Source organism: Strix uralensis, chromosome 2, assembly GCF_047716275.1.
Source record: "Strix uralensis isolate ZFMK-TIS-50842 chromosome 2, bStrUra1, whole genome shotgun sequence".
Taxonomy (NCBI): Eukaryota; Metazoa; Chordata; class Aves; order Strigiformes; family Strigidae; genus Strix; species Strix uralensis.
The window spans coordinates 55,844,790-55,869,754 of NC_133973.1; the positions used below are offsets into that span (position 1 = coordinate 55,844,790).

The window sequence follows — 24,965 nt, forward strand, 5'->3', positions numbered from 1 at the left end:
GAGCCCTAAAATTAACTGCCTGAAACAGAAAAGTGGCTATCCTATCATTTTTTATAAAGCAGAGATACATATACTTTTATATGGCAATTATTGTTGGAAAAGGGGCCTCTAATTGTAAATGAAAGATCACCACCAATATCACATTTATGCATAAGGAATTAGATCTTGCCTATAAATGTCGTTTATTAAGTTAAAGCAGAACAAAATTAATTCCAAAGGTGGAGTGAAACACATATAAATAAACTTAACATCCATTTACTCATAAAATTAGAGCAATCTAAACATATTCCAGCAGTCATTAGCTACCAGCTATTTGTCACAACTGGTAGGTTTAGGCAGATGAGAACTGTAATATTGCTTCTCGAAACACATACACAATTCTATAAAAGAAATTGTAAGGTTGAAGCTGCCATACTGGTGCTGTGCTTCAATTTGGTGAATTTTTTGTGAGCTTTTTCACATTTCTTAGTCCAGATGTCACATAAAGACCATAGAGAAAAAGAAAAAAAGGTGTGTTTTCTATACTATATACACATATATGTACGTATAAACATCAGTGGCAGTTTATTAAACTGCAGTTGGCACACCGCAGATTATTTTCAAGCTGGTTTTGATAGTATTCTTTTACTTGTACTCTTGCTTGTATCACAGTAAGAGTTGTTGTTTGAGCAGACCTGTAAAGAGGCATGCTATAACATTATGCATCTTCTATGTTAACTAAACACTTTCTATGTTCATTATTACACAGAGAATTCACAAAGCCTACACTTAGAGCTCATGGCTACCCATCTTCCTAGAAATAACTACCTGAAATGAATGTCACCATAAGTCAGGCTAAACACTGTGTAAGAGAGTTGTACTTTTCTTATCCTTAACTGGAAGAAAGCACATCTGGGCTCTCATGGGAAGCTGCCATTTTACAAACAGTAAGCAGCAGGAGGTCCAATCTGGTGGAACAGAAAAGGAATTAAATAATACAGCTCCCACTTGACTGCCTAACAAAACAAGAGATTTTGAAAGTTGCTTCAAAATAATCTTTTTTTTTTTTTTAAAATTCCTGTGAAAGTAGTTAGATACAATTCAGTCATTTTTACTCATGAAGTAATAGAATATAGAACAGGCAGAGTATTTTTGTCATATATATTTAAATGATACTTATAGTTTCTAGACATATATGTAATTTTCAAAACTTTTTGATGAAATTCTGCACAATTGCTGATGCAACTTTGTTATGCACTTCCTCCAGCACCTTAGAAGCAGAATGTGTTCCATAGCTTAGGATTTGTTGGGTTTTTAAATCCAATGTAAACAGACAGAAATTGAACTGCTGAGTAGGAGGTCATCTGCAGGATGGATTGAGAGCAAGGGCTGTGGGATGTTGTAATGATATATGGCTGAGGTTTGCAAAGCATCCCACTGTCTTCCGAGAGCATGTTTCAATGATGTGTGGCCATATCCCTTCATCTTTGAAAAGCTGTAATGTTTACAAGCATGTTGTCCCTTCTGGTTGGATGTAATAGGTATCTTTCATCTTCAAAATCTCAGTGTTTTAGAAAAATAGTATCCATTTCCATTATAAACTTCAGATTTTAAGAGATTGACTTGTGGTCCATTATAAGTTAAAATTCAGCCCACATGGTGTGGCAGACTGGGCAGGATGCTGTCTGTCAAGGTCTCATAGTTGATGCAGAATGAAATTATTGAGACGTGTGGTTTTATCCAATTAAACCTGACTGAAATGTTAATAGTCTTTTGGCTGACACTTTGGGAAAGACCACCAGTGATTTCCTAAGGGGAAAGAACTATTAGCTTCCAACCATACCTGAGTCTGTCCAAGCCCAGTACATTATTAGCTGACATCTGTGGAGATTTGTAAGAGCTTTTGAAGTTTTCTGGATTACGTACAGACAGAAAAGAGATGGATTATTTTTACTTCCATGAACTGGAGTATCATACTTCAGTGCTAAATAAAGGAAGCTAAGTGTCAACCTGTCAGTCAAAACTCATCTACATTACAAAAATGTGTGAACCTTTTTTCCTGAGCTGGTCCTTCTTATCCAGTGCAACCAGCTGTAGAACTGGTGTAAACTGAGACTTCAGGACTCCAAGGGCTTTCAGAGCATTCTCAGGTGGCAAATGAAGGAACAATGAATTCTGATTGCCTCTGCACCTTTCCCAAAGTAGTCCCAGTAGGCATGTTGGTGAGGATGGGGTTTATGCTAGGACTTGGATCACAGTTTAAACTTTTGGTTTTTTTTCTATTAACTGGGTCAGATTTAGGCAATTGCTGATTGCCCTTTGTGACCCATTTTCTTCCAGGTTGTGAAAGAGATGAATGCACCCTGGTGATACTAGCGTAGTGTCTGACAAGGAGACATCACTTGTCTTTTCCAAGTTCCGTCAACAACAGTTTTGCTTCTTGCACTTTCAAGGCCAAATACTATACTTTGTGCTGGGTGTTGTTCCCTTTTATAAGACTATTTCTGTACTCCACACCTTTTTGCAGTCTAAGTTAATAAATTGCCTAGAAAGATGTTTTTGAAATGTCAGTAGATGCTGAGAGAATGATATAGTGAAAGCTGGGAGCATGTATAATACAACTTGTGTGGGATTTAATTCCAGATAAAGACTCTAAAACTTGGGCATGTATGTGTAAATGTCTACATGCTCACATGACAGCTGACACCTATGGTTCAATTCAGTTGCCCACACAAAGGCATCTAATGCATTATAGATGCATTAAGGTACCTTAGACATCCACATGGGACTACAAGGTGACACAGGACATGTGGACACATTGTCTTTGTGGAGAAGTGTCTCTGCCAGGGTATCTGAAATCACACTAGGCACCTATGTATAGGGCTCTGAAGAGGGAGGCCATTTTAACTGGCCAGCTCAGTAGCTCTTCTCATTCCACTGCTCATATTGACTAGATCATCACCGGCTACAGTGACACCTTTCACAGTTAGCTTGTCTACAGACAGCTACCCACAATTTGAATAAATGCTGATTTTTTTACATCTTTTTATTATGTCACTGCTCTTGAAGAAAAAGACCTGAGTTATTTATGGGCCAATATTAAAGCATTCCTGTTCATTATGGTAATAGGGGGACAAAGGAAAACAGGAAGGAAGGGGAAAAGTGTATTTATCCTATCTTCTGAAGGCATCTACTTTGAATGCTTAAGTTAGGACACTGGGTGCTTTGTAATCGAAAAAGAGAGATAGACCTTATCTGAATTATTCAAATTCTGTATAAATCCCTAGCCAAGGGGAAACAAAGTCCCCTTGGACTGATCCAGGTGGCCTTGATAAGATGCTGAGCTGGTAACATCTAGGACTAGTTGATAGGAAACATCAGGCATGCTCATTATAGCTTCAGTCATCCGAATATGACATACTTTTCTAAGGTCATTCTAAGTTCTGTTAATATGTGTTCAGACTAAAAGAGAACATACCCAACAATTCTTTTCGAGATATCTATTATTCTATTCTATTCTATTCTATTCTATTCTATTCTATTCTATTCTATTCTATTCTATTCTATTCTATTCTATTCTATTCTATTCTATTCTATTCTATTCCTATTCTATTCCTATTCTATTAAGCTAATTTAGCACAACTGCTATTTTATATGATTTGAACTGACTTCCAGATGTACTTAACTCTCTTCATCAACTGCATAGGACCACTACCTCTGAGAAAATAATCTGAGGGAAGAAATGCTTTCCTTTTGTTAGGCACCACTTACAAGAAGTCCTTTTGCTGAGATATCTTTAAACTTCCACGTTGTTTATGCATATGTATAGTGTTTGTCTAATGTATTCATGTGTATTTTGAAACAATGTACATATGCACTCCACAACTCTTTTGTGTGTGCCAGAATATAAATTATAAGTCCAGTTATTGTCTGGTTTGAGGCCCATAATTAGAGCTCAGATGGTAGGGCAATTGCAGAAGAGAGTTTACCAATTTACATGTTAATCAAACATAGTCTGATGGACTGTGATTAATGTAGGCTCAGTCAACATCTTAATTAGCCAGAAGCATGTCATGAGCATCGGTGACTGTCTTCCCACCCCTGAGATTTTTTTCCAAGCAAGTACAGGTTCCTCAATAGCTGTTTCGAATAGCATTGTTAAAGCTAAGACCTTAATAATTGCTTTAATGAGGGAAGTTAGTTAAAAACTGTTTAGTCTTGTGTAGAACACCTGAGGTAGCATAGTGTCTTCATTAGAGGGCAGAGCCCAGCCAATTTGTAACCTGGAACAGGTATGATATTAAATAACAGATCTGTGCCAAAATCACATTGAGCACAGAATATGTTTTTCTAAGAACTGTGGATGGTTTTATCTGATTGATTAGTTCCACATGTATACAGCCCCAGGAATCTCTCCACAGGAGCCCACATGGAATCAGGATAAGCACAATTTAAGTATGCCTTTGTAGTTGAGTAACCTGCTGGGCAGGACTTCATCTCTGCTAACAATGTCTCTCCTGATATTCTGTTTAAAGTCTTCCTAGTCTGCAGCTAATTTATTTTACAAGTAAAAATCAACTTTGTCCATACAGATATGTTTTTAAATTCCTTTAATACTATCAAATGTTGTTTTCTAAAGCTAGTCTGTCTGAGGACTAACTCCCAGTGGGACTAGAGGATGTTTAGAATTTTTCCCCATTTGATTCCTTGCTGTACATCTTTCACTTGCTGCAAAATATAAACAGTGATATGTGGATGGAAATGTTCAGTGTATATTTAGAAAATATACTATATATACTATATACTATATAACTAATTTTAAAAGGAAAATCCTGTTATGAAACATTTTATTTTAATGGGAAGAAGTTCTTTTATTTATTGATGAAACCAGAAACTCTACCTCTCTGGTATTATATGTTCCCACTATCACAAGAGTGCAGAAACTCTACCTCTCTGGTATTATATGTTCCCACTATCACAAGAGTGCAGAATAACAGTGCAAATAACATGTACACTGTGTGCAATTTTTGTCCTTGCTTTCATGATAGTTGGTGTAAGAGCCACTGGTGGTGACAAGAAGAAATCATCTGTTGTGTTGGTTGGAATTGACAGCTGTGCAGAACAGGGAGTGATTCATGACCTTATATTTTCTATTATGTTCAGGCATAACGTTGTGATTTTCTGCTTGGTTTCTGAGGAGAGGTAAGAATTGTGTTTGGAAACAGTACCAGTCCCTGCATGAGTGTCAGATGCTACCCTCACTTTCCACCCAAGGGACTGATATCACAGCCTCCCATATAGGAAGTCTTCCCTCATTACAGAAATAAAAGAAAGATTCCCTGAGATCAAAACCACTTACAAATTACAGATATCTCTTGCCAAACCAGAGAGAATTTATTAGTGGAAAAGACCCAGGAAGCTTCCTTGGTCTATTTGCCTGCCAATGCTTGTTATTTCTTATATCCTCTCAAAGGCTTCATTATGTTCAATCCATCCTTGTAAGTTTTAGTGGCAGTCTGGCTTCTTATTTAGAAGATTATTTTCTTGGTATTAAATGTTCACTTAACTTCATGCTTCTGTTTGTAGTACAAATCATCCTGCTCTCTTCAACTCAGGTCACTAAACAAAAGAAGTACTCTGTATGTAATTATAAAAATGTTTTTATTACATTTCTGAATATACTGTAAGTTTCAGATGAATGGTAAGAATTTGTGTTGAATCCTTTTGTGAAAAGCCAGCCTTTAAGGTTATTTAAGCCCTCATGTTTACCATCATAAAATAAGAATATCATGCCTTGATATGTGGAGTGTTAGAAATTGCCTTGACATATACTACTTGAAATATCTTAGGCTAAAAAAGAGCAATTTTAATCTTCATGGAGCCAAACATTAAAAAAAATTCAGCAGATATCTGCAGTTGCCATATTACATTAATGTGGATTCTACCAATATTTCTTAACCTAAGTACAAAGAAATTGACGGGTACAATCTCTTAGCTTAAACACATACTGACAGAGCTGCCACTGAAGTTACTGTAGTCTACAGATGTCATGTGGTAACTGGAAATGGCTGTTTGGATGAGTAACATGACTATACCTAGGAAAACTCAGGTTTTAATGGCTGAAAAATGTAACCTAAAGCAGCTTATAAATGGCACCTTTAAATGTTGATTCTTGAGGTGGGTTTGGTATTTGAAGTTTGAATATTTTGCTTTTATTTTAGCTATGGACAATAGCTCTGGAAACTCTGTTCCCTCTAAATCCAGAAGGAACCTTTTCCAACAGTAGGTTGTAACTTCAGCCTTACCTACTCTGGAACATCAGTGGAGGTAACTGTGCTTGGCCTCTGTTCCATCTTTTGGTAGATCTGTATTATTATGCTTTATATTATTTCTCATTAACTTTCCTTCTGAAATTCATATTGGATAACTAATTAAAAATAGGTATTTATCTCTGCTAACCTCCATGAATCAAAATGCTAGATAGTTTCATAGTTAATTCTAAAGGATAAGTCTCTTCATCCATACCTTCTGGAGGTTCGTGTCTTTCTCCATTACAACAGAAACTCATGTACTTAGATTTAACACCTAACTGCAGCATTTAAAATACAAGTGAGATAAATCTCTCCTTTAATGACTTACATTTGGAGTCATTATAAAGTTAAAATCTGAAGAACTATCTTGACATTTAAAGAATATAAAATACCATCCCTACACAAATAGAGTGCAAAAGTTTTTAAAGAGGAGAAACATGCAAAATATTTAATCATTGTTTGAAATTAACAGCAGCAAAAAGTGTTTACTAATGTATGACCTGTTTTTCTCTGGAAAGATCTAATTGCAGCATCTATTTTCAATGATTCCAGAACATTATTTTTCTAAGGTTTTTTTTTTAGTTCTTAGATTAAATACTGAATTCATGGAATCATAGACTCATAGAATGGTTTGGGTTGGAAGGGACCTTAAAGATCATCTATTTCCAACCCCCCTGCCATGGGCAGGGACACCTTCCACCAGACCAGGTTGCTGAAAGCCCCTTAAACAATTCCAGGGAGGGGGCAGCCACAACTTCTCTGGACAACCTGTTCCAGTGCCTTACCACCCTCATAGTGAAGAATTCAAGTGAATGCAATCAAGAAGCAAAGCAAAATATTAAAATATGGTGAAGTGGTATGAGCAGCATTTTCTTAAGATGCTTAGCTTGCAAGTCTTAAGAGTGAAAAACTGTTTTCTACAGTACTATGATTTTCCGTTTAAGTGCTTACAAAGTACTTTCAAAGAGCAAAAGATCTAAAAATATCTTGTATCATACGCAGAATTCATTGTGTTGATGTACCCCTGTAATCAGTCATCCTCCCAGAAGTAATCTAATAATAGCACTATCATTAACTTGCACTGACACAGTGTTTTCCAGTATAAGGAAATCTGTACAAAGTGCTCCCATTTTACAGAAGGGAAAAGAAAGACAGAGGTTCAGTGTTTTCATCATGATCCTGGTATTTCTGAGCCAAAAAGGTCTCTAGTGTTCATGATCAGAGCACAGGGCATCCTTCACAGATGATCCTCTCTCCCCTGTGAGAAGAGGTTCTCCTGGAATCAATCCCTGGGAAAGATATTGGGGAGCAGGTGGGGATTTATTGAAAAGAGGACACGGCTATTTGAACACTATTATAGTCATTAACAATGCAGCCATTAAGCTGAACATACACAGAAAGTAAATATTTGTGTGACTGGTGATTAGCTGGAAAAAGTGAAAAATGAGACAAAAATGCCTATGTTTTAACTGTGTTTCAGTTAGGTGTCTGACTCTTTCTGTTATGCTATTCTGTGCTGTCATCTTTCTATAGAGCTGTAGGCTTAGGAAATGCTAGATCAAATTGAGAAAGGTAAAAGTGAAAAAAAAAAAATTCAGTTAGTTGAGAAAAAGCAGACCAAGAAAAAAACAACCAGCTGTAGTCAATACTGTTCAGAGTGAAAAATGTGGTGTTAATTCTCTCTATTTTTTTTCTCTAGGAGATCATTAGAGGGCTTTATGGTCTTTCCAGATCAGTACAAAAGACATTCTATATCTTGATGTGTCTCTATGAATTTGAAAGATATGACCTCCATAGGGGATACTACTGTTGGTTTTACATCATTAATGTTTCCCTTCATTTATTTCTGCAGAATACCTGCACTATCTTTTAAAGTGGGAATTGCCTGGGGTGACAAATTGAATCTCGAATCTTTGCACCTGATGCCATGAGAGCCTATAAATTAGTTATGGGCTAGGAAGATACAATCCTAAATGTTTCTGTTTCTCATAGAAAAACTGACCCTTGGGGTCACTAACCAAAGAATGAAAAACCTGGACTTGTTAACAAGAAAACAATTAATTATTTACACACATGTGGGTATTTGCCATTAGCATCTTTAGAAGTAGACGTCCTTGTTCTGCTAGAGTTACTTCTGCCCTTGAGACTGTAGTTGTTAAAAAATGGCATTCAGTGAACCACTTTTAATACTAGGAAATATGTACAATAGAAACTATGAGTTAAAGCAGAGCTATATGTGTCCATTGCTTTTGGTGTTTCAAAGGAACCAAAGATTAAGCTATCTTATTTCAAAGCTGCAATAGTGTAGAATCACTAGTAGTAACTGTACTGTCACCCATATGGTGGTTTATTATTCTAGCACATTCATGGCCAGGATGAAGCAAATAAATTATTGAGTGCTGTGGGTGATTTCATTTATGTATGTATGTATGTATGTATGTCATTGTTAGAGCAAACAGTAGAGAAAAACCTTGCATCCTAATACAACTCCCATGGGGAAATCTTAATGCCATTCAGCCAGGTGGAGCTTCTGTGCGTTTTTTTTTCCATTCACTGCCATCCGCCTATCCATCATAATGCCCTGAGCACTTTTCATCCATGAAAACTCCTTGCTATAGCAATATATAAGCTTTGTAAATAAAGTCTGGCACCCCTAAGGGGAACAATATAGACTTCTAGGAATTCTCATATATTTAATCTGTTTTAAGGCCTGAAAAGTATATTTCTGCAATAAAATATTTTAAGACCTTTTTGTCCTGGGAAATTTCTTTTCCACAGCAGGTGACCTTTACAGGTTCTATCTGGCTACATAGCTGCTACGGATATGAACATTTAGGGATTTCAAATGGATACACTATGATGCAGGCATTTTGTAAAGATTACTCCAAGGCTGAAGTACTTCCCTCCCCCCAATATCTGAGCAGTTTGGGAGCACCAAGGCCCATGTTATCACCACAGATACATGCAAAAACTCCCAGTGGCTACAGCCAAAGCTGCACATTCCATCCAAGGGCGGTATTTTGGTTCTGAAAGTTAATGAGGATATGAGAGAATAGAATTGGGTTTTGTACAGCCCGTTTCATACTTCTTATGGCTCAAAGCATCTTCTAAGGAAATAAATGAGATACTACTAGCAATGGAGCATGTAGCAAGGCTGAGAAGACATTAGGTGCTTCGTAGAAGATCACACAGTGTTTCAAAAAGCAGAGCTTGATTTATTATGAAAAGCAATAGTGGCCAGAATGTTATTGTTTTTTCCTTTCTCCTCCTCCCTCTGTCTCTTACACCCACAAAAGATGCCACTGAATTTTTAACTTTAGAGTTTTTAACCCACTATCTTAAAACTATCCACTTTCTCTTTTCCCTTGGCCTTGTCTTCCGAGCATCCAGCAAGAGCTGGGTGTTAGGTTTGAAAAACAAAACGCTTTCTCAGCCTGAACCCTACAGTGTCAAATGCTTTAGTCTAGTCATGTTGACATCACATGCACAGCTATGTAGTAGGGTATGTGCAGTCATTTGGAGAAAAGACACTCTTAAGCAGCTAAGCAAGTAGGCAGAGTTTTCCAGTAGCTTCTTTAGGGCAACCTGCACTGCTAGAGTAGAGACATCTGAGCTGGCTCTGTCTCTGCTCACTCAAAACTCAGGGGTATGCTGTGCAGCACAGCACCGGAGCTGACAAATCAGGTGGGAGTTTAAATTCAGAAGCAATGTTGTCACATTTAGCTCGAGCAAAGCAAAGACTAGCGAGTGCTTCCAAGATATTGGACAGGTCCTATGTAGCTTCTTGCCATGACCTGGGAAAATCTTCACTGTGTTACCCTAATTCAAGTCCCCAGGAGCTTCGACAGCAAGCTACATGTATCAAGCTCCATGGTGCAATGAAGACCTGCCCTACAGACCCCAATCATATGGGAAACGCTGAGCCAGCAGATTCCTCTATAAAGCTCATTGCAAGATTTGAGGTAGCTGGGATGATGCAAGAGTTGGCAAGCCACTCGAGCCCAAATGTTAAGTTTCAAAGGGGAAAGAGTCAGTTAGTGCCTGAATACAGTGTATTTAGCCTGGTGTTCCCGGCACCACCAATTTCTAGAATTTGTGGCTTCTCATTATCTGTTTCTGATGCAAAGTGGGAGTTGCATGTGCCTGTAATTTCCCCTCTAAATCACTCTGTGAGTAAGCGCTCTTGCGGTGACTGCATAGTTTTCACTGCTTGGAACAGTCTGAATTCATATTACTGACATCAGGATTGGATTTATCTGATGATATTTCCTTAATTGTTTACTTTGTTAAAACATTTAATAGAATGTTTCTGGAATTATATACTCAATATTTTCACTATAAAAATGAGCAGCAACATCTGTATCTGTCTGCTACTGCATTTAAAGTGCTAGGATTTGATCTTGGGCAGTGCCAAGATCACTGCTTTTGTAGTTTGGGTGGAATAATTTGGATGCAATCACATGTTTTCTTGCTGATTATTCTCTGCCTTACAGTAAGCAGGATTATGGGAGGTGCCCTTAAGTAATGCTCGTAATAATAATAAGACATTATATACCTACAAGAATTCATAGACTCATGTACGTGCTACATTTACACTCTGTATCTGATTTTTTTTTAACAGCTCCACAGTAATTTCTTAGTTGAACTGTCTCCTTTATTTTCTATCTATGTATCTATATATCTCTGTTAAGATAATGCTTCCTGCTGTTCCCCTTTTTAGGTGGCTGTAAGGGCTATCAATACTGCTGATGCAGGACCCAGGTTTTTTAACCATGTAGTGACTGGGGCCCATTTTGCCCCCTTAACTCATAAAAGTCTCCCTAATAATCTATAGATTTGCACTTTGGTGATACAGTGGAAGCTAAAGAAGACATGATATGAAGACATATGATAAGAAGCCCAAAAACTTCTGCAGTGTTTTAGCTAGAGTTAAGGGAACATTTGCCTTCCTTTTCAGAACATGCCAGTAGTCACAGGCAAAAGTCATCTCAGGAAGGACAAAGTGGAGCAGGGTCAGGGTGCTCCTCCACAGGGAAGTGTCAGGAGAAGGAGAAAAGCTGGAAAGGAGAGCCAAGGCAAGACTTCTGGGAAAAGGAACGTGTGGCTGCTCCAGCTGCTGAGGGAAGGGGTATGAAGGGTTGAGATGCCAGAGCCTGCTTGCAAGGAGCAGCCTCCTCCGGGCACAGCCATCCCTCTCTGCTCTGGTGGGGCACCCGCCAGCACCCATCTTCTCTTGGCACAGCAGGCAGCAAGGCTGCTGCAGCTTTCCTGCCCCCAGCAGTCGGCTGCCTCCCTTACCTGCACCTAGAGTTGGCCGGCAGGGTTCTTATGGTCTGTGCAATTCTGGTGAAAAAGGGAAAAATAGAAACCCCAGAACTGTATACACACATACAGTTACATGGAAGAGTTTGTCAGTGTTTGGCTGCAGGGTAAGTCAGGAAGGCAGATAATGAATGTCTTAATTAAAATGGTGGTAATGTTGACTGTACAATCAACATTTTTTTTAAAAAGGTAGTATATAGGTGAGCAATGTGGTTAGTGCCTTATTGACACCCGCCCTTCCAAACAGCAAATGGTTGTGGGAAACAGGATGGTTTGTGGGTTGTCTTCAGAAACAAAGATTTCTGTAGTACCTTCCACTTAAAGAGATTGCAAAACCTGAGCTAAAGCTGATGAATGACATGGAGTCAGAAGACTGTTTAAAGCAACAGGTATTTAACCTGAAAGTCAGTGTGCTTTACACAACCTTCTGTGCCTCTGCTCTGCAAAGGAAGGGAGCTTACAGCAGCCTTTCTAGCTGTAGCAGGATGTGTTTTCCCCTTCAGGAGCTCCCTGCCTAGACTGGCATGAGCACAGAGGGGGGTCTTTTCTTACCTGCAGAGGATGGTTAGCTTTCAAAAAGCATTAACCTCTTGCCAGGCTCCACCTCTTTCACAATCACAATATTTTAGCTTAAAAATCATAACATGTTAAAGACAATTTTGCATTCTTTTTCTCTAGCCTCTGGCTTTCAAATCGTGGGGTTATATTCAGGTCAGACTGTCAGCTTGCTCTCTGCAGCAGTCTAAAGGCTAAATCCCTTTAAAAAAGAAAATAAATCTTCAGTTCTCACATAATGACTTGGTATCTGGAGCTGAGGCTTCACAGAAAAGATCAAATAGCCTGAGCCTTGTGACAGAACTGTAAGAAATGGCAACTCCTCATTATCCCATAGAGCAATGTTTCAGTTATGATATTAAAATGGACCAAAAGGACCCCTTCAGCCTTTGAACATTCCCTGAGACAGATGACCAAGGATATAGTCCTTGTGACAGGAGCTGGTACTGCTTCCATGCTGTGTGTGTCAGTGATTGTCACTTGTGCTCCAGACTCTTACATTGTCATAGATGCTCACTCAAGTATGACATGGAGTTAAATTGGATGGTTGTGGCATGCAAAGTGGTAACGAGATGTGGGATACTGTGCAAAAGTTAATGACTCATGGGCACAGATGGGGCCAAAAGTGGTTATGAGTGGCTGCTTGACATTAAACCCCTAGAAAGTTTAAGAAGAGCAGAGGTAGAGGGACTCTACAGAGAACAGCTCGTTCTCCCTTGACGATCTTTCCTTAAAAAGAGAGCAGGATCGTTGTCCCATTTGGACCCAACCATGAGTTCATCTCAGCCTGCACACTCTTCTCCAACAGCTGCAGCTGTGTTACAGCAGCCTCTGTGCCTGTGCTAATGGGATAAAAGCATTTCCATGTGCTCTTTTCATTCAGAGAGCGTACACCCCTCCCCACAGCCTGCAGCATATCCTCGTTCCCTTGAAATTGATTCAGATATTAAAGCCTGTTAAGTTTAATTATCGCTAGAAGTCTGGGAGGAAACAAAATCTTATGGCCACTTTCAGCTGTTTCAAGATAGGTACGTATAAATCACAAATGTGCAATCGCTTATGGGAAATTTGGAAAGCAGTAATATGTACCAAAGAGAATGATCATAAAACTTACACGGTCTTCTCAACCACGTGTGTAGGGTTTTGCAGTTCCTGGCCTGGTGAATATTGTTCCTTAGTGAGGGTGTCTCACGGTCTGTACCTGCACAGGACAAGCTCACAGCCACAAGGTGCAGAGTGGTGACATGCCAGAGGTACCATTTGCCTTTCCAGGTTTTCATAAACAAGCCCATGAACAGGTAGATTGGTACTGGGACAACTTTGTGCTTTATCCTGAAAATTGTTAAATCCCCATAATTTCAAATGAAGTCAAGGGGAAGAGCTTGCCTTCAGCCCTTTTACCAACCACGTGCAAAACAAAATTTTATTTGGAGAGATTTTTTTTGCTTGAGAGAATATAGAATGAGACTCACGTGGAAAAGTTTTCCCCGTGATATATACCCCTGCTATACCTCTGCTATGCTTCTCCCAACACAGGGATTTCTGATATGGAGGAAACACTGCATTGTGCATGGACAGGGGATCAGCCAGTGGACATCTACTCTTCGATTTGAATGGAGCTCTGTATATATATATATATACACACACATATATATACACACACACATATATATACACATTTATCAAGGCTGCATCTACTCTTCCTCTCTCTCTCTCTTTTTTCTAATACAAAAGCTATTGCTTTCATTAAGTTATGTTGTAGCAAAACGGCACCATAACAAAAAGTAAATTGTTCAGGCTACATTGAGGGGCAGTGCAAAGACAACGGTACTGGTTGGTAGCTGTTTTTATGGAGGGGCTGAAGAAAGAAGTGTATTTCTTTCTTCTGTTGTTGGGCTGACTTCAAATCAAAGTTCACAGGAAATCTCAGTTTACAATTTAGCATCATTCTCTCTTCTCCCATTATAGTATCCATGATGACATCTGGCAGCCACAGCAGCAGCAGGCAAGCTCCACTATCCTTTTTTTTTAAAGTATTTATATGTTTGTTGAGAAGCAACCACCCAATCTAAATAAGAACAGTGGCTTACTTTCAGTTTTGCACATGTGCTACATGCTTCTTAACATTGTCTTTTTTTATTAAGGAACTGTTTTAGTTTTCTTCTGATGTATAATCTTTCTTCTTGTATAAAATTTTTCTGTAAAAGTTTAAAGCCTCCTGTTTCTGCTGTAATGACCTCCTGTCTTTCTGTTCTGAAGACCTTTTCTTGATATTTAACTTCATACCACACAGGAAAAAAGACCATTACTAACAGATCGGGGAGGTGCTATAAAATGTTTTTTGGAAGAGGGTGTAAAAAAGCATGTATCATGTTTTGTGGAGGATGCTGCACCTAGTATTGTGGTTGAAAGAACTGAATCACTGTTTTTTCACACGGAGATGGGACTGTTTGCTAATGCCTGTTGACCATGTATGCTGATGATGCTTGTCCTCTAGGCTGAGCTCTAGCAAATGCTGTTAAATTCCAGACTCTAATCAAACATCTTTCAGAAACATTAACATTTGCTAAATCAACATCTTTTCCTCTCTCTGTTGCATGTCATAGATATTTTTAATATTGTTCACCAGTCTTTCTACAAGGCATAACAGATGGCCACTGCTTCTAATGAACTAATTATATTACCTAACCCTTTCCTTGGGAAAGAAGAGGTTTGGGCTTGATTTTTCATTGTGTTACCTCTTGATTTCTATGAAGTGTCTTGCATCTGTCATTAGTATTTTCTGTTAGTGACCCTGATGACAAAGATAAGAAGAAAGTTTTTGGTTGAAAAGTCTACTTCCAGTTTTAAATGAAAGAACAGGTACTTCTCTAGGTATTGCTTTTTGGTTTGGTCACCCTCTCTGTTCATAAAATGTAAAAGAGAAAACTCAATTCAAAAGTCTGTGAAGAAGCATAGAGCTGTTAAGAGCCAGCTATCAGAGTGATGTAGTAGATCTACACTCTTCCCAGAGACAGATCTTGGGAGTGTTCAGTAAAACCCTCTTCTCCTTGATCTACCCATAACCTGTTGGACACAACTGTTTAAAGGATTTCATGTCAATATCCTCCAGGTGGCTTCTCTGCATGTTCCTGGTGACATGCTAAGCCAGTTGGCTGAGTATTATGGAGGTACTAAACTGGCAGATACTCCTACTGGACTGGAGCTACTAAACTGGCAGATACTCCTGCCAGGAGCCTCATACGATGGAAATTGGCCTCTAAAATACGTTGGGTTCAAGCTCTCAGGTCCAGCGTTTGTACAGACAGAGATGCAGCCTTGAGTACTGCCGCTGGAGAGGTTCACCTGCTCTCTGAAATACATGTCTGTCCTGCTGCAAACCTGAGTGTGCTGTCAAAAGGGACGTGCTGGGAGTGTTAGGAGCATACTGGCAAGATGGAGTCTTTCTGCAGCATGCTCCCGCATGTGCATGTGAATGGCTGAGTGAGAACAGAGACTCTTCAGATTCAGAATATACTTGATTCCTAAACATTTCAAGAAACTATTTGGCCTTTGACATTGATGACATACCATAGATTGCTAATAATAGCATGCCTGAACTTTTGTTAGAAAAATAAGCACATCCCTCAGTAATTCCCACACTCCTAGGTTAAATCACCACAGTATCATGTTAATGCCAGGGCTGATGAAATAGAGAGAAATAGTAAAATCTCAGCTGAATAAAATTTGTTCTCCTTTGAGGGGTCTTTTTTATGAGACTGAAAAGAAGAACAACAAGATGTCAGCTAGTCATTTGTCAGCACTACTGCTCTTGATAGGGGTGACAGGATGCTCTTCTTGTCCCACCCTCTTCACAAGTGTCGAGATCTTACACAAAGATGCTGATGTTTTGCTGAATTATTATGGCAAATATAGTTTCATTAATTACTCCTAAAATAAAGGAAGCATGAGTAAGAGGAAGAATTCACTGAGTTAAGGTAGAGGAATTCCTGGAAGGAAATACTATGAATAGACAAGCTTGGAGAGGAAGCTTAGTCTGAAGGTTAGATTGTATTGCTTTTGTTTGTTTTTTGTAAGATGAATAAAATCTATCTCCAAGAGAAGTTCAAGCTTGGATATTAATTCTATGTCTTCATGTTTTCTAAACACAGAGGTAAGGACTCTGCCTGTTCACACCCAAAAATAGTATGAAACTGATTATTCACAAAGGGGGCAATAGTGGGATTAATGCCAAAATTCCCTAATATTTATTCTTTGTGAATCTAGGAAGAAACGAGTAAAAGAAATCTGAGTGCAGACAGGGATAAAAGTTCATTTCATTATGAGGAAACCTGTTTTTTGTGTGAATCTTGGAGGACGTAGTAATTGACAGAATAATATTGTTTCCACAGAGTCATTATACATAAGATAGCTGCCCTGGTATTGAACTTATTTCTCACCTGTCTGGACATGACATTCAAAAGTGCATTGTTTGTTTGATACAAAAATTCAGTGTGTTTGGGTTTGCTGGGTACCTCTTCTGAAGGCAAACAAAAAGTGTGTGTTAAATCAGGAAAGACAGAAAGAATATGAAAATAAGCAAGATGGATTGATATCCACATACTTTAAGTGGAATGGTTTGAGTTATTCTGAGGTTTACTTGCTGGTGTTTTTATCCCCTTTATGCTGACTATCAGGATATCCTGTTGCTATAGGCTAACGTGGAATGCACTCTGCTTTAATGTTCAGAGTTCAGTGGTTTCATCGTATTTTCACAAGCAGAAAGCTGGTCCTTAACAAAAATTTTTTTGTCCCAAGGGTCTAGGCATATGCTGGGAAGAAAATGTATCACAAATTTCAAGTATGCAAACTCTTGTGGGCTTTTAAGACTGTAGCTACAGAGAACTTACGGCAGTGGTGTAGTGCTTCATGGTGGTGGTAGTGCTGGGGCATAAAGTGTAATATAGCGTACTCCTGGTATGCACCACTAGTGTACTTACTAACAAACCAGGAGAAAAACAGTTGCCATTTTGAATCAATGCTGCCTTCTTTTTGCATGTAGAAATCAACTTTATGCATTAGAAAGGTTTAGAAACAGAGTTCATGTCACATCTCAGGAGCAAGAGGAAGATCTCTTACAGTGTTATGAATGGCATTATCAGCAAGAAACAGTAGAGCATTGCTAAATTCAGTTCTCAAGCTCAGCTGAGAAGCAGCAGAAAGTAAGGAACATTAGTTTTTCCCTGCAAATAGAAAGTTTTTGCAGTTCCTACAAGAAAACAGTGTCATGGCTGCCTCTAAGGGAGCCCGCTGAGTGTTCCTGTTTCATTCTGAGGTGCTTGACATCCAAGCTGGCAAATTGACCCCAGTTACAAGGGCGGGGCAGTGGAGCAGGGCAGGGAGGGCTGGGCTTTGCTGGTCCTCGGCCTCAGGCTTCCCTGTCAGCCTGTGCCCGCAGGCAATAAATAACCATTGAAAAGTCAAGCCCAAACCAACTCCTTTCTACCACAGACTTTTCTCCCTCTTCTTAGTTTACAGAATTACAGAATGGTTTGGGTTGGAAGGGACCATAAAGACCATCTAGTTCCAGACCCCCTGCCATAGGAAGGGACACCTTCCACTAGACCAGGTTGCTCAAAGCCCCGTCCAACCCAGCCTTGAACACTTCCAGGGATGGGGCATCCACAACCTCTCTGGGCAACCTGTTTCAGTGCCTCACCACCCTCATCATAAAAAATGTCTTCCTTATATCTAGTCTAAATCTACCCTCTTTCAGTTTAAAACTGTTACCCCTCGTCCTATCACTACACTCCCTGATAAAGAGTCCCTCCGCATCTTTCCTGCAGGCCCCCTTTAAGTACTGGAAGGCTGCTGTAAGGTCTCCCTGGAGCCTTCTCTTCTCTAGGCTGAATAACCCCAACTCTCTCAGCCTGTCCTCATAGGGGAGGTGCTCCAGCCCCCTGATCACCTTCATGGCCTCCTCTGGACCCACTTGAGCAGATCCATGTCCTTATGCTGGGGATCCCAGAGCTGGATGCAGTAACTCCAGATGGGGTCTCACCAGAGCAGAGGGTCAGAATCACTCCCTCGACCTGCTGACCACACTTCTCTTGATGCAGCCCAGGATACAGCTGGCTTTCTGGGCTGCGAGTGCACATTGCTGGCTCATAGTCAGTTTTCCATCTGCTAATACCCCCAAGTCCTCCTCAGAGCTGAAGGGTTGTATATGAGAAAGTTTTGAGGGGTTGTTTTCCTCAGCAGTGTCTCCTGATCTTCTGATAGCTTTTTCAGTTTTTGTGCATTCATGAGTTTGGTATGCATGAGTTTGTTGTTCTATTTTAACATAATTGTACATATTTTCATGGAAGACTTCCAGTTCTTTCTTTTCCCAATTCTCTGTCTCATCATTTATCACCCCATACACTTTTTCATGCTTGCTCCTACAATCATCATTTATTCTGTAAGTGCCATACGTACCTTAAATACTGAAACCAGTGACAGAATCATTATGATAGATGATATCTATCTTGGTAAACAGAGGGTTAGCTGTAGGTTTGGGAACAGATTTCCTTAAAATGGCTAAGCCTTCTGGAGGCTGACTTCACCATCACCTTCAGACTTTGCAAGTCAGGTTGGTGTGTGCTGAGGAACAAGGAGGCAACAAAAGTCTTTCTCACACTTCAGAAAGGAACCCAAATACAGACTGAGTATGGATGGATTATTTTGTGGATAGCAAAAGTGGCGATTGTAGAATAAACATGACAATTTTACCTCTGCTAACTACAGCACAAAAATGCTTCTTGCTGAATGCTTATTATTGTATTTGCAGATTGACTTCATATGTACCACATGTGCTTATTGTTGTTGCGTTGTAATTTCAAGCTTTTATGAAGTGATAAGCCACATATTAATAGTTTTAACAGAAGGTGCTCTAGTTGTTAACATGGTAACACCTTGCAAGAACAATATGTTATGTCCATTTTTGATTCTAGAAATATGCAATATTCTGCACTTCAAAATACATAAGGTAAGTGCCTAGTTAGTACTTAGATCTGCTCAATATATTATCTTCCACAAATTCCTACCCTGTTGCTCAGTCCTGCTATAAAAATTTGTTGCCTCAGACTGCAAAATAATAATTCATTTCCCAGGAAACTCTTTGGGTACAAGTTGTGAAAGCAGATCTGGAAGTTGCAAGCACATTTGCTCTTGCTTAATCTTACTCAAAACTGAACTGATTACTAACGCTAGTATAGTAACAGGTGTCCAATACATCCAAGTGAGTTATTACCCTAGCTTGGAGGAATCTTTTTTTTTTTCCTTATCACAGTCAGGTTATCAGTGGCATATAGATAAAATCCTAGTCACATTCAGCTCAATAAAAATTGTGCTGTTACTACTGTAAATGAGTTTCATAGTAGCAGGATTCCACCCTATGACTGCAGCTGATGTCAATGAAAATTTTCAAAATAAGGTGCCACATATATAATGGTCACAGTGGTCCAACGAAAGTCAAAGAGTGGTGTTTTGATCATAATAAAAATTAGGGAACTTTTTATATTTGTTTACATTCAGGATATATGAATAAATAACATAAAATTAAATGAAGTTAGCATGTTAAAACTTTCCTTTAGTTGCCTCATGAAGGGGATAAACAGGGATAAAATACCAAATTTGATGTCTTTACAGTACCTCCTTTCAACCTGCCCTTCTGAGCAGGCAGTGCATGAAAGCATTTGTCCATGAGTAATATCTTATTAAACTGTCATGATTTGATGTGACACATTTTTCTCCCTATTTGCATGCCTGATAATAGACTTCCTAAATATCACCTTCAGGTCCATTGGCAAAAAACTAACCCATCTGAAAGAAGCATTGGATCAAATGTTGGTGATGGGACAATCTCAGGGCCACACCTGAATGTGAGACAAAGGGTTCAAGCCATTAAAAGCTATATGGTCTATTGCCATGCTAATGTTCAGTTCTTTGTGTAGTGCGAGCTTGTTGCCTTGTAAACACATTTCTGTAACTCATTAAAGCCTCTGAAATAAAAGCTCTTACAATTCCTGTACAGTGGAACAGTCATTTTTTGATTTAGCTATAAACAGGCTACATAATGAGCTACCTAACTTGTCCCCTTTTCTGAAGGAGGAGAACGGTTAGTGATCTCTCCTTTCTCTAAATGGTACAAAATTCCACTTCATGTGAAAGATGAAGGAATTGAAGGTCCTTGACAAAACAAAAGGGGTGCATAAGCAAATGCCAGCTGCGCAACTAACATTTTACGTAACAAGTAAGTATATATATTTTGTGAACCTATTTAGTATTCATCTTAAGAGAATATAGTAACCATAGCAACCCCTTATCACCTGTTTGAAATACTGCAACACTTAATGAAATGTGTGCCAAATGCCCTGCTAATATTTGTAAAATGCTGATGATAGTATTTCTTGAAGAGAGCTACACTGAAAGATAAATGTGTAAAAATGCTTGAGATTCACGATTCGCCTGTCTACTATTTCCTTTCTCCTTGCCCTTTTGCTTTGTTTATATATATATCAGCTTTATTTATCAAAAGTGAAAGATTAATAGGTACAAGGAATCACTGGAGAGAGCAGGGTGGTGGACACACATCACTTCACCCACAGCGTGCCTATAATAACTGCCCTCAGTTAAGTGCTCTGAAGGCTTTAGTGGTTTGTGGTGGCCAAATAGAGGCAACATAAAGGGAAAGGTTTCCCAAAAGGGTTGAATATGGGATCTCACAGGAAGGCAAAATAACTAGGTAAGCACAGATCCCTCCTTTGAAGCAGTTATCAATTTACAAAGACAGTTGTGCCATTTACTTTATTTGCAGGCTTCTGAATCACATAGAGCTGTAACAGTAATGATCTTTCTGGCTGTAGTGACAGCTTCTGCCATTTTAAACTCTGCGTTTCAGGTGCTCTCCCTTCCTTTTCAGCTTCCAAGCTGCAGCTGGTCAGAGCTTTATGCTTCTAAAGTCTAAAATGTGGGCATGGCAGGTGAATTGGTATGCAGTGTTATTTCTATGCCTCACAGCCATAAAGCTAAGGACACTGGGATGGCCTGCAGAGCTCCCCTGCTGAAGTGTCATCTCCTTTTTCCAAAGGACTCTGTGCTTTGTCCTTTTTTCATGGTGGACTTTAGTTTCCCAGTCTATAAACTACTTAAGAGAGGCAGGTGTTTATCAGTTATCTGAAGATCCCAGTGAATTCAGAGTTCCTTTGATAAAAGATATATGGAAACTGTGTTTAAATCACAATTTGTTTCATTTCAAATCCTCAGTATGATTCTTCTTTCTCTCTTACTTCATTCTGAATTGCTGTATACTGTGTATACTTCCATTCCTGAGTATGCATGTAGAAGGAAGGTAGCAAAATCAATGGTTACCAAGTGATTTGGTAATTGGGCACCATGGCTGCACAATTCAGCCTAATTCCTCTGTATGTGCTGCAGCATCTTCATGTCTAATTTTGTTCTGCAGCACCATGTAATACCAAGTCTTAATTGCAGGTGGTAAATGGGAAATTGAGAGCACTGAAAGTGTTGGTGGCTAGAGCTGGCAGGATTATCAAGACATCACTCCCCATTCCCATTGATATGAAGGACCTTCTTGGTGCCCAAGAGGTGTGGAAAAGGCCTCTATGAAATGGGAGTTAGGACTTTGGCATATCATTGCAGTTTCGTAATGTATTACAGCAAAATACAAGCTAAGGAAGATGTTGGAACAAGAGGGAGACAGTATGAGCATATGTGACAAAGTGTGGCCCTAGGGATCAAAATCTACATGAAATAGTTTGGAAGGCATGCATTAACATTCACTGCTGGGGTAATGTGCAGTAGCAGCTACTTCTATACTTTTTTTTCCTGCTGTTAGTGCAAAATAATGATGTTGGAGAGTGTGTTGCAGTCAGGGGTTAGAATGCTGGATGTTCCTGTAAAAAAACACATGTTCTCATGAATATCTGCGGTATCTGTGAATTTCAGCGTTGAAGTGACAAATGGAGACTATTAATAAACTGTGGAAGTAAGAGATGCAAAAATGGTGAGCATTTTATTTCTGTGCTGGCGTTCATATTCCAAGTTTTACCCTAATCAGATTTTCTGAGTTACTGGATCTTCATGAAAATTTTAATACCAACTACAAAAGTAGGGTTTTTATGGACCAGTCTGTTCTTTTATTTTAGTATTTTTTTATAAGAGTAGCTTATAAAATGATAATCAAAGGATTGGATTATAAAACTGGTTTGCCTGGAACCTGGAGAAGTACATTATCTTTGCAGTCATTGTCTTTTATTGCCAGTGCCACTTAACAAAAAGGGAGGCCTGAAGAGGGGACACATCTGGAAATGTGAGCTAAATAAAGAAAAAATTCTTTTGGAAACCGGTAAACCTACCATATATATGTCTGTAATTAAAAGGAATGAGGTACAGTGCCTCATAAAAGTACCATCTGAAAACAGTTTAAAGGTTAAAAAATGGCTACTTGGCACAGATAGAATGGTGAGACCTGACCAGACCAGTCCTCCCAGGGCAGTACTCCCAATGCGCCTATTATAAGTGTAGTGTTTCAAACCCCTCCTTAGGTGGTGTACACATAAATAATTTTAAGCAAAGCTCCTGGTGAGAAAAAACATTAATGCAATAGGGAAGACTCTCTGCGACTGTCTCTTATTTTACTGCTGTGACTAACGCTTTGTGATATCTGCCCACGTCCTTGAATTACTTAATTTAAAATTCTCTGGTTAAGAAGGTTCTTTTGATTTTCTTCTAAATTCTTTGCCTGTTTTTCTCATATGAAATTAAAAGAATGTGATTTTTTTTTGTGTAAAACTTCCCACATAAATGTATTACATATTCAGCATGAAGCGCCTCACTGAAGCAGTGTTGGAAGGGATAGTAATTTGATATTTCATAGGTAATCTGACCTTGATGGTAACCCCAGTGAACTCCAGAAGCTTATGAGTCAAATCGTGAGTCACATACGTTAGCAAATTCTCAGCTGTATAAAGAGGTTTTTCTGGGCATAGTCTAAGAACTTCAGGTTTGGGTTTAGGCTTTTTGTTGTCATTCCCCAGCCCTCCCACCACAGACCTCATCTCACCACAAACTTTGCAATCCATTGGTACCCTGGCTAGGGAAATATTTCACTCAGTTGTAGGGAAGACAACCTTAAGACTTGTTTCTTTTCAACAGAGAAAGTCCAAGCATATACATTTATTTTTACTTGAAGAATTTGAATATATTTCTATCACACATTCATGCATGTGCAAACACACACGCAGAGTTTTCTACAAATAATTTCAGTAGTCTACTTGTGTTGTCTGATTAATACTGTCTTTCCCACTCTGGCTACTTACATTTAGCCTAAAAACTTGTAGTCACATCTACAAAGATTAGTCTTTTTGTGTCTTTCATTCCCATTTATGAAAGAGCCTGTGCTGCCCTGATTACAATAATGTTTAAAGATGTTTCAGTATTTATAGATTTATTCTCTCCCTTATTATCCTCAGGAAGATAAAGGCAGCTTCAATACACAGTTTGAGAATTAAAATGCAGGAGATGAAATGCCTTGCCCATGGACACACAAGCAGTTTACAGGCTGAAGTTTGTAGTACTATTGTTTAAGATACAATCCGGAGTTGCTTTACTTTACAAAGTTTCCATGTGACCCTGTTGCTGTATAGCTGACAGACAAGTAACTGTTGCATCTCCTGTCCCAAGAGGTTGCCTGTTTCACAGAAGCCCTTTTTCCATGTGGCAGGCAGCTGGCATGGGTATCTGGGCCACTGGAGAGAAGAGATAAATGAGAATTCCCTATGGAAATATTCTTGGGGAGCTTCAACTGCAAAAAGTAATTTTCTCATTAAATTAGATTTCATGAGAAAATGCAGATTATTGACAAATTTTTCTGCCTAGAAAAATGAAACAAAATATTTTAGTCTGACTTGAACTTTCAGACAACTTCAGCTCTGTTGATCTGAGCTGAAACATCTGATTTCTAGTCAGTGAAATATTGGATTGTTGTCCCTCCAGTGGCATTTTGCTTCATAGGATTTGTAGACATGCCTGATCTCCTTTTTTACCTCAGTGTGACCAAAGCTATGTAGTGTCGTTCCAGGGTAATAGAGCAGAACTTTGAAATATCAAATGTTTTCTGAGAACAAGAAATGTAGAGAAGAAAAAATGTGCAGAAATATTCCAGTTTTTCATGTCAATGCCTTGCCTCAGCTAGGGGGTTGAAAAGATATTAAAATACCAGCATTTCTTCTGTCTTGGGAAGTTTTGCAACACAGAGTAGATCTCTCTATAATTCTTCCTGGACATGGCATAGTCCCGACAGTGCTTAGAGTTTCTCACTTCTGGCACAGACTTCTGCATGGCGTATGATATGTCTAACCCACTGTGTGCAGGTTTAAGAAAAACTCTCTTTTAGAGCAAATGGCTTAATTGTGAGAATGTTACACATTTTTTGGTAAACCTGTGGTTGGGGGTTTCATTTGAAAAGGAAGGATTTGCATAGTTTGATGGTCTCAGCTAACATACAGATAATGGGAGTTTGAGTAGGTACCTGCTTGATTCAGTTGACAATTTATCAGTTTAGGCTTTAGTTTGTTTCAGTGAAATTGTGGCCAGATGTCTCTTCATTGAATCTGTGTGATCATATGTTTGGATATAACTCCTGGAATAGCAGAACATACTGATTTTGGAAGCTATTGTTTGATGTTTGGCTGTAAAAGGCATATACCATACAGCTTTTGCTATTTGCCTGAATCTTTATTTGCTTAGCTTGAGCCA

The 24,965-nt window shown here is 39.0% G+C and overlaps 1 protein-coding gene across 1 annotated transcript in view; it reads left to right on the forward strand.

Moving 5' to 3' along the window:
* MID1 (midline 1) overlaps positions 1-24,965 on the forward strand; it is a 359,385-nt gene that overhangs the window by 177,979 nt on the left and 156,441 nt on the right. The gene's annotated exons all lie outside the window — the stretch shown is intronic.